We start from the raw sequence: 18,199 nt of genomic DNA on the forward strand, positions 1-18,199 counted from the left end.
GAAATAATACATATGCACATATTTTTATATCTATCTTCATCTACATCTATATCCTACGGCACTATGCTGTGTCTCCAGACACGTATTTTAATAAATCTTTATTGAATACCCAATTACTCTGTGCCCGGTACTGTTTAGTTTTGAAAAGGTTTTCTGTTTTGCAAAATATTGAGAGACAGTGAGAGAGAAGGAAGGTGAGGGTTCTTCTGTCACAGAAAAACACACAGTGTACTAAATAACGGCATCATTAAAAACTGTCATCTTTGCAAAGTAGTCATTGCTCTGCATATCTCTAGTACATGTCCCTGTGAACCTGCATAACTGCATCTTGCTGGAAATGCGTCTTCTCCCTCCTGCCGGCTTCTAGCCACTTATCTGTTCGTTACTGTCATGTCCGAGAAGGTTTCAGACATGCCAGGTGTGTGGTGTCACCTGCCTGACGTCCATTCCAAATACAGACATTTACTCGTGTGAGTATTAAAGCCATAGATCTTCCTTATGACAACAAAAAGCTGACTGCAGAAAAGCAAAGCTTCTGGGAGAAGTCTTCCGAGCGCATCTTGGCTTGATCATAGAGAAAAAAAAAAAAAACCTGACTAATTAGCTTCCACTCTCCCAGTCTGAGGGAGAAGAAATAATTAAAGGATCCGGACAGCCTGCGCCATACAGTGGCTGCCTTTGAAAGAGGCGACACAGTTAAGAGGACCTGATCTGAGGGAAGGCTCACAAAAGAAAGTTCTGGGAACTTAGTGAAGAGCTGAGAAGGCTTTTTTTTCTTTTCCATAAGGATCAATTAAAGAAAAATTAAAATACTTATGAATCACCATGTTTCCAGTAAAAAAGGAAATACTTTTAATCAAGGAAAAAAGTAAATTCCTACAACTTATAACAATTTTAAAGGTGAGAAAGATAGCAACAAAAATTAGGGCTATTACTAAATATTAATCTTTAGGGCAAATTTGAGTAGTAACATAAGCATAGCTTTCTCATCATTTTTCTTTTTTTTCTGATTGATATTGTATTTCGAAGCTCAGTGGTTTGGGTGTTGCCCATCGCTGGACAAAGTGCTTTATCCTAGAGATGCTTCTGTGAGTTGTTCCAGCAGGGATTGTGTCAATGACCCACATGGGGGGACTTCCATTGTATAGAATTCCCTCAGTCCATGTCCATCCTCTAGTGCAGCTATTGGGGAAGGGGGTGGCTATTTAGCTTCTCAGTTTCTACCTAGGTGTTAACAGTAAGGTCACTTCCTCCTTATTCCCATATGCACCTCATTCAAGGGGTTATTCGTGTTGATGGACTTGATCAAATGGAACAGGCCTGAGAGTGTGTGTGGACATCTGCAACAGAACCCAGCAACCTGTCTACACACAGACATACATCCTATTTTTCAGAAGGCTCTATATTCTTAGCAGAGAGCCTCGAGACTGTGTTTGGATGGATAGAAAATGACAGGTAAAGCGAAATAGTTCAAAGGTCGTCATACCTTTTGTTATTTTGGATATTTTCCCTCTGCGCTTGATATAAGTTATTTACTACAGAAGTTTTACAGAAACACTTAGTGCAGGTCATATATTTACTAAATGTCATCCTAAGTTTTCCCGTGATATGTTGATTAAAAAGTTATTAAAGAACCCCCCTTCCCATTTACGCCCACCTTGTGTTCAAAGTGCATTTCTTTTTTCCATGGATGAGGAAAGTAAAAAACAGGGAAGCAGGTCCGAGTGCTCTAGTGAATCATGATTGAAATCACAATTGGGGGCTATTTCTCCACCTTTTAAAAATTGTTTTTGACTTATTGCAGCCAGGGTGAACATTCAGATAACGTGCACGTAGGAGTGTAGGAATAACATAAAGCTGCCAAGATGAAGGGGGAAAAAAAGCAAGCACACAAAAAGAAAAGCAAAGGGAAGGCTCTCAGTTCCTTATTTCCCTCCAGTAATTTTCCTGATACTAAGTTAACCTTACAGCCCTGGGACGTCTCGCTGATTTAGCCCTAAATCCTAGTTCCGCTGAGAACATTTTCTTTGTTCAATTACATCACAGAAGATTCCGTTGGAATCGTGTCAGGGTGCTACGGATTGGCTTTTCCGGGTCCAAGAGGGTTTGATTTTCCTTTGTTGTGCCTGGATGGTATCATAAACGCTGCTCTTTTTCTCCAGCCTCTCCCCATAAGACAAAGATAAAAAAGAATGTCCCAAAAGGCGTGGGACGTGTGTGAGTGTTCGTGGGAGGGTACCGGGTGGTAGATGAGGGAGGTGAAGGGAGCAGGAGGAGGGAGACAAACCATCTTCCTGGTCGTGCTGTTCTGGTCTCAATCCAGGCTTTAGCTGCCCGCGAGCTCAGAATTTGGGCTTCTTATTTATTGCTTTAGTCCATCCTCTCAATCGATATTTAGTTGAGTATTTTTACCAAGTACAATTCTAAGTGCTGATTCACCTCTAAGGATGGAAACCAAGACATGCTACCCAGAGTGCGCACTCAAGGGCCCAGGCTTTTCCCAAGACCTGGTGAAAAGGGCTTTCTCTCCCTTCATCCCTCCTTCCTCCCTCCCTCGTCCTTCCTTCCTTCTCTCTCTCTTTCCCTCCTTCCGTCCCTCTCTTTCTTTTTTTCTATCCTTTCTCTCCTTCTTTCTTGTAAGCCTCTTTGCTTTCTTGTCTTAGTCTCTCAGAGTTACTTTTAATTATTGATGTTTTTAAGTGCACACCACAGAGGAGCCCGAGAAAACTTCACATATTCATCTCCCGGCTTGAGAAATTATCAGCATTTTATGAAAAGGACATTCTAGATTTGAACACTTAACAACCTTTGGGGAAAGCAGTTGTATGTCTTATTGCTATCCTATTTATGAATAGACAATAGGGAGTAATTTGAACTTTATGACACATTTTCCACATTTTGTCAACTGAAAGGGATATGATATAACTGCAAAATAGGTAAAAGAGCACTATATGAAGTTTTAGAATTCCTTAGAAAATTAGTGCTTTGGGGCAGCAACCCCACTAGCTCTGATTGCTAATACAATAAATACCCTTTTGTCTTGAAATCATGTAAACTGGAATTTTAAAATTACTGTACACTGGACATCCATTAACCACTTAAGTGCTGGGGCCACAGCTGAGTAACACCTGGTAGCTAATTACAGTTAAACCCTTCTATGGGGGTTAATGGATCAGGGCCCAGGATTGGGCCCGTTTGACGCACACCACTAATAGCAAGTCATGTTTTGACAGAGTTCCACGGTGGACTACTTTCCACTGCTTGAGACATCAAAAAGAAAATTATTACAACAGTTATGTCTTCAGAATAATGAATAATTTAGAATGTGGAATAGATTCAGAAGTCAAGAGGAAAGGGGAAAATATGTGATAAGTAATATGTGACGAATAATAGTCATAAAATCTGTCACTATATAAAATCATTTTAAAGCTTTGTTTTGAACTTTATACCATGAGGTAGGCAGAATGCACGTGTCATCATACTCTGGGGTGTGTGTGTGTGTGTGTGTGTGTGTGTGTGTGTGTGTGTATAGAGATTCAGAGAGAGACCCTACCACGAAATGAGAATCTGTTAAGCTTGAGAGAGGGATGATTACTTGCAGCCTGTAATACAATTTTTAACTTGTGGGCTATTAACAAAGTGTTAGTCCGTAGTACTGTTATTTCATAAGAGCATGACAAAGGATCTAAAAATTGAAAACCCTCTTCTGCCCAACTGTTATATCCAATCATTGTTTTCACTAGCAAATGTTGATTTGAGCATCAGCTGTGTGCAGAACACTCACTGCCTTAGGAACTCTGGGGGATACCAAGTTCAGGATGTGGCCAGGACTTGCAAGGAACCATTGATCTAGTAGAACTGGATCTCTGATATTGAACAGCTGACCCCCAAATGCATGGGTGACTAGGAACTAAAGATTGCACATGCCAGTAAATGAAGAGAGTTACTGTTTATTTTCATTTGTGTGGTTGACTTTTGTTTCGCCGTACTACACAGCAGAAGTAGAATATTGGGCCATGGTGGACTTTAAATGGGCGATACAGTTATTACTTACCTCTGCTCTTTATCTCTCAGTTCATAGTTTCTCATCTATAAAAAAATGGTCTCTAACAATTTTTGGTTGTACGACAGCATTAGTAAAAGTCTTTTGAGTTCATTCTCTGAGGACATACATTTATTTCTGAATTCTGTTCATGTATTAATTGACTAGCATATAAGGCACATTGTATATTTTTAGGAAAACAGAATACTTAAAAGGATGAGTTAAACAAGTGTTTACATGGTTTCTTCTCTTACTTGGAGGTCCACAACCTCACTTTGGAAACCATTGATGGGTTTCAACTGGGTGAACCCAAGCACTTTTCTAACTCTGGACTTGAGTAAATCTAAGTAATGTAACATCAGTAATTCCCTCTGAAATTGTACTTAATCTAGAGCACCTCCGGCAGCCCCTTTCAAAACCCAAATGCAGATACATTCTGCAGTTGACAGAAGCCAGATGGTCCCTGGGCGCTAACCTTGGGTTCTCTTTAAGGCCATGGTTCCCAAACAAGTCACAGTATTCTTAGACTTTACTACAGACTTACTAATTCTGGCTATCAGGATGGGCTCAGAAATCTGCATTACAATAATGTCCTAGTAGGTGATCCTATTGCAGTCAGCAAGACAGTACTGTCACCCAAGCGGAAGCCACAGCATGCTTTTCTTCTGAGAGGCAGGACCCAGGAAGGAAAAAGTAGCCATGTGATATAGTGGGAAAAATACTGGAATACATCTTTCCAGGTCATTAGATGGTGATCTAACTCATTTGTTTGGTAAGAGTTGCTTTGATTCTACTTTATGGATAGTCCATAATTTGTCCAACGATTCCTTGCTTATATATTGACATTGTTTCTTATTTGTTTTTTGTTTTTGCTTCCATTACAAATACTGTCTCAATAAACGTTCTTTGGGATTTTATTGAATATCCATATTTAACAATGGATTTTGAATTATAATAAGGAATTTAAAAAGTATCCATATTTATTGGTGATTTTATTTCTATAGAATAGATGCCTAGAAGTGAAATAAATTCGTTGGGTCAAAAAGTGTGAACAGGGCTTCCCTGGTGGCGCAGTGGTTGAGAGTCCGCCTGCCTATGCAGGGGACACGGGTTCGTGCCCCGGTCTGGGAAGATCCCACATGCCGAGGAGCGGCTGGGCCTGTGAGCCATGGCCGCTGAGCCTGCACGTCCGGAGCCCGTGCTCCACAATGGGAGAGGCCAGAACAGTGAGAGGCCCATGTACTGAAAAAAAAAAAAAAAAGTGTGAACATTCTGCCTTTTAAAGGATACTGTCAAATTATTCCCACCTTGGTTGTAGTATTCCTTTCTGCTGCCTACAGTCTAACCAGTGGTGGCTGTTAGCACTCTCAATTTTTTGCCAATGTGATGGGCCAAAAAAAAAAAAACCTGTTTTATTTTTGGTCTAATTTGCATTTCCATGACTACTAATGAGGCTGAATTTCTTTTCATTTATTCATTTTTCTTCTGTTAATTGCCTGTTTATACTTCTACTGATTATTCCATTGGTTATTTGTCTTTTTCTAAATCAATGTGTATAAACTTTTTGTATGTTAGGAATATTGCCCTTTTAATAGAAAGATGGTGCAAATATTATCTCCTGCTCTGTTGTTTATCTTTTATCATTTTTTCCCACAGAATTGAAGTATCTAAATCACATGTTATATGTATATATTTACTGGGATATAGTTTACATGTAACATTATATTAGTCTCAGGTATACAGCATAATGATTTGATATTTGTATATCGAATCATTTGTATTTGTATATAATATATAGTGAAATGATCACCACAATAAATCTATTTTTATTTAAATATCCATCACCATACATAGTTATAATTTTTTTTCTTTGTGATGAGAACTTTTAAGATCTATTCTCTTAGTTCTGTCATTCTTTTTGGTGCTGTTGTCTTATCAAAATTTTCACTACTTTTAAAGACACTTAATAATGATAAATTAAGCACCTTAGATTTAAATTTAAATTGCATTATCATTTTTACATGAGGCTAATTATAATAGCAGTAAATGCATTCCGATCAAGAGCTAGAGACCAAGGCAGAGTCTGACCTGTATTATTGCAACATTTTCAGAAAGCACAGTAGGTAGACTGAGGAAAAGATGGTAAAGAGTCTACCATTACTCTTTAGTGCTTGAAAGGATAATATCATATTAAATAATTCATGCTTATTGCACACAATGCAACTTATTGAACAAGCTGTTCCATAGATGCCCAAGGCCAGAGAACAAAGTAATATCTTATTAATGTTTCCAGAGTTGAATTTGTTAATAATATAGTATTTTAATTCATCAGTGAGAATAGGATAAACATCCTAAAAGGATATACAGTGAAAAATTCACAAAAAATATGTCTGTATGAAGACAGGAATGTTTAGTATCTGTATGAAAAAATGACCTAAAGCCCTTATAATTATAATAAATACAACATTAAGATACTATTTTACCTTTCAACAAGATAATGCTTAAACACAGAGTTGAAGATTTGAAAATCAGGTATTTCTGTAGGTGAAAATGTAAATTTCTACAACTTTTCTGGTGAGCGTTAAAATACCTACATTCGGGCTTCCCTGGTGGCGCAGTGGTTGGGAGTCCGCCTGCCGATGCAGGGGACTCGGGTTCGTGCCCCGGTCCGGGAGGATCCCGCGTGCCGCGGAGCGGCTGGGCCCGTGGGCCGTGGCCACTGGGCCTGCGCATCCGGAGACTGTGCTCCGCGGCGGGAGAGGCCACAGCAGTGAGAGGCCCGCGTACCACAAAAAAACAAGCAAACAAACAACAACAAAAAAAACCCCAAAAAGCAAAATACCTACATTCTTTGACCCAGAAATGTAAAATTTGGGAGTTTATCCTGAAGAAATAACTAGAGAGGGGCACAAAAATACTATGTTCCAAATATTCCCTGCAGTCTTATTTACATTATCAAAAACTTAACTTAAATCTGCAACAGTAGGGAACTGACTAAGTAATTTATAATGATCCTTATTAATGAATACTGTATCCATTAAGTGTCATAGTTATTCATTTACTTATTCATTTTTTCACTGGTTATTGAGCACCTACTGTGTGCAAAGCAATAGACTGGGCAGCTGGGGTTACAAAAGCAAACACATATTACTCCTGGGCATCACAACATTTATATTTAGAATTTTAAAAGAATACTCAGAATGTTGTTAAAAAAGAGAAGCTACAAAATGTTAGGTATAATATGATCACAGTATTACAAAAGAGAACACTCATAAATGTATAGAACAAAGTTGGAAGGAATACGTTGTGTTCATAGTGATTATTTTGGGTCTTGAGGATTTTTTTCTTTGTGTTTCTACATTTTCCAAATATTTTACAATGAACATACATTATTTTATAAAGTAACTTACATTACTATGATGGTATAAATTAACTCTATGTTTGATAGTAAATTAACCTTAGGTAGCATGGGTGTAGTTTTCTATGTGTGTGTAGCAGGGGTGTTCTTTTTCATTTGGTTTTTAAAACCCTTGTATTGCCTTTGACATCAATCATTTAGTAAAATAAGCTCTTCCAAGCTTTCTCTAAAGGTCAGTTATTTGCTAGGTAGATTTAAATTTTGGAATGAGTCCAATTTGGAGGTCTGTATTAGTAAGTTTGGGCTGCCATAACAAAATACCATGGACTGGGTGGGTTAAACAGCAGAAATTTATTTCTCACAGTTCTGAAGCCTGGAAGTCCAAGATCAGGATGTCAGCCTGGTTGGGTTCTGGTGAGAACCATCACCTGGGCTTATCAAAAGCCTCCTTCTCCCTGTGATCTCACATGGTGGAGAGAGATAGAAATAGAGAGAGAGCACAAGCACTCTGGTGTCTTATAAGAGCACTAATTCCATCTTGAGGGCCCCACCCTCATGACTAAATCTATACCCAATTATTTTTCAAAGACCCCATTTCCAAATACCATCACATTGGGGGTTAGGCCTTTGACGTATGCATTATGGGGGTACACAATTCAGTTCATAGCAAGGTCTAAGCATAGCAAAGGGGCACAGACAGCGGAAGGTCAGAGATGAGGCTCGATGGAAAAGACTACAGCTCTTAAGTCTGAAAAGAGGAAGGTCGAGAGATTATAAAAATCTATGAATCCATGGTAGACAGATTTCTACTTAAGCTGAAAGGAAGCAGTACCAAAAGGAAAGTAAAGAGCTACCCCATCCAGTTGGTAATACATGTATGGACACAGTTCCCCCAAAAGTGGAATGGCTGAAAAATGATAATATCTTAGGAAGCTATGTAGGACAATTCCTAAAGGGGCTTTTCAGGAAAGGTAAGGATTTGGGAGGACCATCCTTGACCTTTTCTGGTTGAAGTTGTGGAGGAAAAATAATGGTGCTGTCCCCCAAAACTGTCCTTTGAGGACATTGTCAGTAAAGGAATCTTGAACAAAAAAAATATAAAAAAATTAAATGCTGTAAGTAAAATAACAATTCCGGCCCAAATCATTATTATGATCCAGAGGAAGTATGTAAACCATATATGAAGTCATTCCTTTTGAGAACATTGTGTTTTCAAGATCGGTAGCAAACAGGCTGAGGAAGATGGATTCAGCTGAGAAAGAAAAAGAATGGTTGAGCCAGTACCCGATGCCCCAACTAAAAGGATCCTGACCCCAAGGAAACCGAGGACCCAGATGCCCACCCAAGAAGAAGGGCCTTGGGCAATAGGTGGGTTTAGCTTTTGCCCCCTCACCACCTACCCACAATGGCCTCTGCATTTGACAGTCTAGAAGGGATACAGGTGCACAGGGTCTGAGCCATTTATAGCTGAATTTGCTCAGACCGACTCTCATCCCTCATTTTTCCCAAATGAGAGAAACTAAAAGAGGGCCCTTCTTCAGCATGGCAAAGACAGGCTGAAGGAAAATATTTCTGGGGTTGGTTAGGAGGGCGGTGAGTGGGGAGGCTCTAGACAATATATACTTCTCTGAGTTGATTAGGTTTTCATTTTATCAGTAAGTGAGACAATTAAATTATCTCAAAATCATTTGAGTTTCATCATTGAAAGCTTTTTGCCTTTTCCTAATTCACTGGTTTATATTCATCTAGTACGTCACCAATTAAATTTGGACATTTATGAGAAAATTAAATATAAAAAGTCTGTGTCCTGAAATTGTAGATTCTGGTAAATGTTTTTGCTTTTACACATGATCTGAGGTACAACTCTCAATTACAGCCTCCAGTCACTTCTTATTGTTTATTAATTAACCATTAGAGTGAAATTGGACTAAACTAGGTGGCCAGTGGGCCAGAGTATCCTATTTGGCAATATCATGCAGATTTAAAGAATCTATTATTCTAATTATTCTAATTCCAGGAATTCTGTATATACGTACCAACCCCGCCACCCCTCCATACATACGGATATGTCCACACAATTGCTACCATTAAGCCAGTAAGAATGAAGAATAACTGTAGTTTTGGTCATGGAGGAAGGTCCATAGTGTACTGTTAAGTGAACGAAGGAAGTCTCTAAAGATTAGAAGTACCCCATTTTTGTAAAGTATGTGTGTAAATATACGTGCATAAATTTAAAATGTGGAATATTCAACAATATGTTAACAGTTGTTATCTTTGTTTTATTAATTTTTGTTGTGTCTGACTTTTTATAATGACATGTATTTCTTTTCTTACCAGAAAAATAAACAGAAATAAGGAATAAAATACAAAGGTTTCAGTTGATGAGGAAAGTCCCTGTGTTCTGGGGACTTTGCACAGAGTGATAAGCTTTTTCTCCTTTGCTTTTTTTTTTTTTTTTTCCGGTATGCGGCCCTCTCACTGTTGTGGCCTCTCCCGTCGCGGAGCACAGGCTCCGGACGCGCAGGCTCAGTTACTATATACCCCTTAAAATATATCAGTCCTTTTGACACAGTCATGCAGGTCTATAATGAATAAACTATATCTACTGAATGCCTTTCAGTTTGGTTTAATAAAAATTTCAGACAGTTATTTAAAAAATCAGTGTAATTGGAAGTATCATGTTCATTTTCTCTTCTTTATGCAAAATCCATGCACTCATATTCAGATTTTGCCTTTTCATTTGAATTTCATTAACTCTGCCTTGAATAATTATATCCTTCTGAATCCTGATGTGTACAAATCCTGTCCAACCTTTTGAAAATCAACTTGCTTTTGTTAATGTTCTTTACCACCTTATATCGTTAGAGATATTCATGCATCATTAGCATGGAAGTGGCTGTAGCCAACTATTTCATTTTATTCCTCTCTGTTCATATTCATTTCTAATGATATATACCCAACTCCCGGACCGGGGCACGAATCCGCGTCCCCTGCATCGGCAGGCGGACTCTCAACCACTGCGACACCAGGGAAGCCCTCTCCTTTGCTTTTTTAAACTTTCGATTGATGCCATGCTATTCCCTCCAGCGTTTAGCTCCCTCTGGGTCCCAACCTTTTTCCAGGTAATGATAAGATTATGAGAAGCTCAGCAGCAGGTCAGGAGTTCCAGACATCATCTCAAACCCAAGGCTGACATCAAGAGGCATCTCATTCATTTACCAAATGAACAAAGGATGTGACTTTATCCATATCCAACAGAGCTGATCAGAGACTTATAGTTCTTGTCTTTGGAAGACCAGGTTGTTCTGGGCAGCTCCACAGCTCCCTTTGTCCCTGCTGCTCATTTGGCTGTGGTTCCTTATGCATCCCCCCTACCCCGCTCCTAGTTTTCCTGGTGACTGTGACTGGCGTGGACATAGGGATTGCTAGGGATTAGCAGCATGTAAGGTTTCCTCTTGCCCATCCTGTGAGTCTTCTGATTTAGAATCACGGCAGCCATAGATTCACAGGGTTTTTCTGGGGGAGGAACCGGGCCCTTTTCTGTGCCACCCAGAGCCAGCCTTCAGGAAGGAAGACCCCTCATTGACTTGGAGTTAGAAGTAGTCAAGTCAATTGCCAACTGTTTTCTGTGCCTGGGTTTCTTTGGAGATACCATTCGATAAATACAAGCAGCTTCTTTTCTCGTGTCTTCACTTTTTGGTTAAGGATGAGGGACTAAGGAATGTGCCCTGCTTTAATGTGCGAGGAAGGGGACTCTCCAACTTTCATAGGCTTTGCCTGTAACGTTTTTGAAACAAAATTCATTTCAAATCATTATTTTTGAAAGCATTTGTCTGGGGGTTTTAGGAAAAGAGAGTTGGGTTGGATGGGTATGGAGAAATCATAGTATAACTGTATTGCAAGGGCTTGTTGACTAAAGGTTAGCTGTGGGGCTCTGGATGTGAAAGGTCCAGGCAGGAGCAGCTTTGTTCCTCAGAGGGTGGAGTTATGAAAAAATTGACGGAGGAGGCTGAGCTTACGGCAAGGCTGTTTCTGATCAGCTCTGTTTTCTGTGTGTGTGTTTGAAAGTGCTTTTGCCTGACAAGTACAGTTTGCTTTCATGGGCGGTTGAATCTGAATGCTTAGGTATTTCTCTGCTTTTAAAAAGAGGTAAGAAGTAAACTTCATTAAGAAGTCTCATTTTAGTGAGGTATAGATTTACACTTTGAAAGCATATTAAAATTGTGATCTGGAATACTGGCATATTCAATATGTTTTCTTTTATACATTGATTATAGTATGATTCTATCCATCTATTCGGAAGTGTAGGGTATAGTATAAATTGAGTGTAGTATCTATTTCAACCCATTATCAAGATTCCATTTTGTGTTGGGCTTGCTCAGCACTGGGTGTAAGTAGTAATGATGAATCTTCTGTCTCCTGAGATTCCTTAAGGCTTGGTGTGCTTGTATCAATACCAGGGGATGGCTGTTTCCTTGCCAGATCTATTCACTCCTGGCTAGGAGTTGGCAAAGTCACATTTAGAAAATGTATACACTAGGTAATAATTATTTGTTGAACATCCTGGGCATGCTTCCACCTTTGCACCTGCTATTTCCTTGGCCTGAGATAACTGGAGGTCCCCCTTCTTTACTTCGGGTCTTTATTCAAATGTCACCTTCTCAGTGAGCCTCATCCCAGGGCACCCTCCTCTTCCATTCATCACAATCTAATTACTGGTTCTTTATACCTCCTTGCACTAAAATAAAAGTGCCATGGGGACTGGGATCTTTGTCTGTTTGGTTCAGTGCTGTATCCTCAGGACTTAGTGCAACGCCTGGCACAAACAGGGTTTTATGAGTTGAATGACAATGATTAATTGAATTGATAAAACTGTACATATGTCACTTTTATTTGAGCACAATTTGTCTCTTTGTGAATACTCTAAACTCCAATTTGAACTGTATCAAGGGACATAGATATTAAGATTGATATAACTAATTTCATGTTTTATTCCTCCAAGCAGGCAGGAGTCTGTCTGGGCCTGGTTACTATGATGCCTGACTTTTGCTACACTCTAATTATATCTTAGTTGATTTTGGTAGGAACCAGGCACTTTGGAACATATAAGATTTTTTTGAGGTTGAGCCTACTATTTTTAAGGCCCATTGGTAGTCACCAAAGGTACCTTGTTGTTGTGAGGTCCCTTTTTTCTTGTCCAACATCTTCAGCCAGGCTGAAATTTCTGGTCATCTTTTTGGATTGTGGCATAATCTCTGGAAGGTCTCTAAAATGAAAGTACGTTACCTTGGTGGGTAACGCATTAACCCATGGGTACTCATTGGCATGGACTCTCTATTGGAATTGCCAGTGGAGGAGCAGATAGATCCCTGATAGTATGGGCACCAGAATGGTACATTTTGATGGAGGTGGGTACTGGGGAGAAGATAGTGTTGGAGCCTGGGGGCTGGGGCATTGACTGGAGATGGCAGACACAGTAAATGGAGCCAGAAGAAGTCATGACTCTTCGGGAACTGGATGTGTGGGAAGAAGGGGGAATCAGAAGACAAACAAGAAAGCATGAAGAGATGCATGTGGCACTAAAAGTAACCCTCAAAGATTTGTACTGGGCTCTTCTACAGCCTGGTCTGTAAGATGATACGTGCTTTTTTCTCTTTAAATGGAGAAGGGTGAATAAATCCTAATTTTAGAAGATTCCCAGATTGTGAAAATTGCTCCAACATGTTTGGGTTCACAATCCTGTTTAGCTCCTTTCTTTTTCTAATTAATGATTGGCTTGGGCTTTGAAATGAATTGGCACACAAGTCTTCTCATTTCCCCCCATGTTACTGAACCTAGACAAGAAAGCAGATAGGTCGGCTTTGGGGTCATTTTAATGATATAATTTTCTGAAGCCTTGCTGTATTTAGAAGGCGTATTTAACATTCTCTTTCTCCCTTTATTTCCATGCCTGCTCATTCTGTGGATGCTGAAGTCATTATGGCATCATGGAGTGGTTGGTGAAGGGCAGAAGAGACAGGGCTCTTAGTACTGTATCATGGGTTCTGGGAGCAATCCTGGTCCTATCACAGGCTCTACTGACCTATAAAACGTGTTATTAATCTTCTTACTGTCTGCCTTACAAGAGATATGGGAGGAGAAATGAGGTAATGTCTACTTAGACCTCCAAGCTTCTCGGAAGAACAACAGTCTACAGTAATATGATTTCCTAATGCGTTTGTTTGTGTTGTAATGGAGTGTGATTCCATTTAGCCAAATTTCTTTAGATACCTCTAAAATATCTAACAGTCTTGCACAGGGGAAGCAGTCTGGCTTCGAGAGTAAGAACTGAGCCTCGACGGATCCTCAAAAAGTACAAGTGAGCTAGCTATAAATTTATGAGCTCGAGGGAAGGAAGCTGGGAGAGGAAAGAATGGGAGCTACAGATGGTGATGGGAGGGCAGTGGTTGTAAGTGTCTTCAGAGAGCTTATAACGTTTTAAAATCCTGTTGTTTGAGTGCAAGATGGCGCCGCGGGCTGTCTGAGGGAGCGCCGAGCTCCTGCGTCCGCCGCCGGGTTCCAGGTGACTGGGCGGGAAATGCAGATGTGCCGCCAGCAACCCCGAGCCCTCAGCCTTTTCAGCGTCTTTCGAAGGTCCGAGACTGAGGGGTGCGAGGTCTCCGCAGCCCCAGGGGGAGGGGCGGCGCGAACCCAACTCGCCACGCTCCGGGCGCCACCTGTAACTTGGTTCTGTCCGCAGCCCCGCGTTGCTCCACGAGAAAGCAGAGGCCGAGCCCGGGCGGGTGCGATGGCCGCTGTGGGGGCCAAGCGGGAGGGGCCGCTGTTCATCAGCGAGGCCGCTGTGCGTGGCAACGCCGCCGTCCTGGATTACTGCCGGACCTCGGTGTCGGCGCTGTCAGAGGCCACGGCTGGCATCCTCGGCCTCACCGGCCTCTACAGCTTCATCTAATACCTGCTCGCCTCCATCCTGCTCTCCCTGCTCTTAATCCTCAAGGCGGGAAGGAGGTGGAACAAATATTTTAAGTCGCGAAGACCTCTCTTTACAGTAGGTCTCATCGGAGGCCTCTTCACCTACGTCCTGTTCTGGACATTCCTCTATGGCATGGTGCACATCTACTGAAACGTGGGCAGGGGTGACTTTAAAAAAAAAAAACAGATTGGGAGGAGTGTTGCCAGAAATTAACACCAGGTGGACTTACCTAGTTTTTATATTTTTGGAGTCGCCGCTTGTCCTGTAACGTTATAAATAATTTATATCTTAAGACGAAGAGCCTGTACTGTTCTTCAGATTACATGAAGCGTGAGACCCTTAAAAAAAAAAAAAAAAAAGGGCTTCCCTGGCGGCGCAGTGGTTGAGAGTCCACCTGGCAGTGCAGGGGACACGGGTCCGTGTCCCGGTCCTGGAGGATCCCACATGCCGCGGAGCGGCTGGGCCCGTGAGCCATGGCCGCTGAGCCTGCGCGTCCGGAGCCTGTGCTCCGCAACGGGAGAGGCCACAACAGTGAGAGGCCCGCGTACCGCAAAAAAAAAAATAAAATAAAATCCTGTTGTTTTACTACAGATCTAGATGTCAATATAGTTTGAAATATATACATTTATTTTAATTTAACAATATTGCATACTGGACGACTCATCTGCAATATTGATCCTGCCGTCGTTCTCTACATTGATAGGCTCTTGACCGAGCCTCCTCCGAGATTTACTTTATTATGTTCCTTGGGCCACAGCTTGGTTGTTGAATAACTAGTTTCTGAGTCTGATATGGCACTTCCCTATACATACCAACACATTTTAAGAGGCCTAGTAAGTTACTAAATAATCCTTTACCTTTGTTCTGTAGAAAAAGGAATAACAAGTCTTTTTTATTGAAGTGGTCCTGAGCAGTGGATTTTTAATGTAGGTTTTTTGAGCAGTACTATAATTGAGTTGGCTTTCTAGTCAGTCCTAAAAAAAGAAATTAAAACAAAGGATGAAAAGTGAGGGAAGTTTACATATGTATCATCTCTGACGTACTATAAAGGTGTCAATTTAGGCTACACATCATTATTGGACAGTTTTGTTGTGAAATTTTCTGGAAGTGATTAGTTCTTTAGCAATTCCAACTCAATTAGTTCTTTAGCAATTCCAACTCAGTATTTTATAAGGAGGTCAGCCTTCTATAAAGGAATTTTAAGGAAGTATTGAGTTAGCCAGGAAAGAAAAGAGTATGTATTCTCTTACAGAGAGGTGACAATATACACCCTTTAATAGCAACTGATTTGTATTTTTAGAGAAATAATACTAATCAGAGTCCTCTCTCTGGAGGGAAGAAAAGTGTTACAACAACTTTTATTTGCTAACTGATAGAATGTAATGCAGAGAGAGCATATCCTGTCACCCAAACTGTGGCAGGAAAAAATAAATTCCTACCAAATTGTGTTGCACGCCAGGGACATATGAAAAAAGTCACTGTCTCTCAGAGTGAGAGGAACATCTTATATAAGGAAGTGATATGGAATACTATGGAACTGCTCTTTAGACCAAAATAATCTTTTACTAAAAAATTATGACTCAGAGATACAGTTCATATTAAGTTAGATTGTGGATGATCTTAATAAAACCACATTTTTGTTGGAGGAGGTCATTGAGAGGACATGACTGCCAGTTGACCCGAGAGCTAGACCCTGGCAATTGGAGGCTCCTCACCCCCTCCCCTGACCTTGGAAGGTACAATCTGCCCACTGATCACACAGTGGGAACCATTTTCAAGGACACAGCCTCGAGAGAGCAATGCGTTGTTGAGACCATATGTCACTGAAGCCAGTTAAGGCCTCTGTATAAACTTTTGATTCTGGTGGGCAGGTGTGGAGATATACTTGTCTTGTGGCCGCCCAAGACAAGCCTTGTAAGTAAGTTCCCTTTCCTTTTGAACCTGCCACCTACCAATCTGGGGTGGCCTGCCTCTTTCTTCAGTCTCCCCTTGGCTTCTGTGTATGGGGGCCAGTTTCAGATTTCACCCAAGGAAGCTCCCAAGGTTTCGAACCAACAATTTTCTGTTCCTGACAATTAACTAAAATTTGAATGAGCATTTCTGAATGTTAAACATGTTGTGCAGTTTTATGTCCTTATATAAAACTTCATGATACATTTATGAATTTCTGCAATTGTCTGAATATAGCTAAGGGATACTTTAAAAAAGATTGAAAAATATCCACTTTATATTAATCTGTTGTCAAATTGTGTTGTTTTATTTGGATTTGTTTCAGAATCGAAGCAAATGCTTGGAGAAGGTCCATGTGGTTATTGGACATAAATCGTGTGACCTGGATTCTCTCATTTCTGCCTTCACATATGCTTACTTTCTAGACAAGGTGAGGGAAAAGAAGATTATGCTTTTTATTTGAATTATGATATAACTTTTAAAAACAAACATTTTCAGGAAAAACAAGGAAACTTAAATTTTCATGTTCTGGTTTATTGTTGCAGAGAATAATGTATTACAATCCATTAATCGACAGATATTTATTGGTCACTTATTACATGTTAGGCATTGTTCTAGTCATTTTTACTGACTCTGCATAAAACATTATTTCAATAAGATCAATTTTTTTCAAATAAAAATTTAAAAATTTTATAATAGTTGATTACTTTTATGGAAATTCAGAGAATTGACAAAAGTAAGGTTCAGAATTTCTTGTTTTCCTTTACCATCCTTGTTGGATAATCTTGCCTTTGGGAGTAGAAAAATATGTGCAGAATAACCTGTGTGAACATTACATGATGTACAGAGCATACTGGCTGGAATTTTCAGTAGTAGAGGTATTACATGTCACATCTATGTTCTGTGTTTGCCTTTTAGCCTGACTTTGCACAGCAAGGTCATTCTCAGTTGCAGTAATCTCCCTTGGGCCAGAGGTGGAAAGGACCTTTCTTGAAATAAACTGTTTTAAAATTTCCATTCCATAAATTCATCAGCCCATGTTAATGGCTCACCTTAAAGCCTAAAAAATTACATTATCAGTGTCTCAGTGCTATTCCCAATTTCACACAGTTTTTAATTTTCTGGAGTTACATTTGTTTTATTCCAATTTTGTTTGGATCCTTAACTCTGAGAGTATGCATAGCTGATCTAGAACGATTTAAATTCACATGAAACCCAGTCTTCCAGAATGAGCTATAGGTGGCAAGAATGGCTTTGGGTCAGCAGCTGACAAAAATGCCAGATAAAATCTTCTGATATCTACATACGGCTTTCTATCAAATTTATCTCAAAATGTGCCAAACTATACAAGGGAGATTAATTGGTATGAGGAGAGAAATGTGCCTGTGTTAAGACATGCATGTCGAATACTAATCTTATTAACTGAATTTTTTCTTATTTTTTTTTATTGAAGTATAGTTAATTTACAATACTGTGTTAGTTTCGAGTGTACAGCAAAGCGATTCAGTTACTTTGCTGTACACTTGATTTTCAGATTCTTTTCCATTATAGGATATTACAAGATACTGAGTATAATTCCCTGTGCTATGCAGTAGGTCCTTGTTGTTTACCTATTTTATATATAATAATGTGTATCTGTTAGTCCCAAACTCCTAATTTATCTCCCCCCACTGCCCGCCTTAGCTGGGTTTTTTGTTTTTTGTTTTTTAAACCTCTTTATTGGAGTATAATTGCTCCACAATGGTGCGTTAGCCTTTGCTCTACAACAAAGTGAATGTCACACAGATACATACGTCCCCATATCTCCCCCCTCCTGTCTCCCTCCCTCCCACCCTCCCCATCCCACCCCTCCAGGCAGTCACAAAGCACCGAGCTGATC

General features: G+C 40.1%; 1 protein-coding gene and 1 pseudogene across 1 annotated transcript in view; both read left to right on the forward strand.

Moving 5' to 3' along the window:
• The first annotated feature begins 14,187 nt into the window (after nt 1–14,187).
• On the forward strand, nt 14,188–14,520 carry LOC103083655 (ER membrane protein complex subunit 6 pseudogene; annotated as a pseudogene).
• A 2,131-nt stretch (nt 14,521–16,651) lies between these two features.
• Nucleotides 16,652–18,199, forward strand: part of PRUNE2 (prune homolog 2 with BCH domain) — a 212,514-nt gene continuing 210,966 nt past the window's right edge. Inside the window, exon 1 of the mRNA XM_007450984.1 lies at nt 16,652–16,750. The gene's annotated coding sequence lies outside the window, so the exon portion shown is untranslated. The remainder of the gene's footprint in view (nt 16,751–18,199) is intronic.

Source organism: Lipotes vexillifer, unplaced genomic scaffold (genome assembly GCF_000442215.2).
Source record: "Lipotes vexillifer unplaced genomic scaffold, Lipotes_vexillifer_v1.1 scaffold204, whole genome shotgun sequence".
Taxonomy (NCBI): domain Eukaryota; kingdom Metazoa; phylum Chordata; class Mammalia; order Artiodactyla; family Lipotidae; genus Lipotes; species Lipotes vexillifer.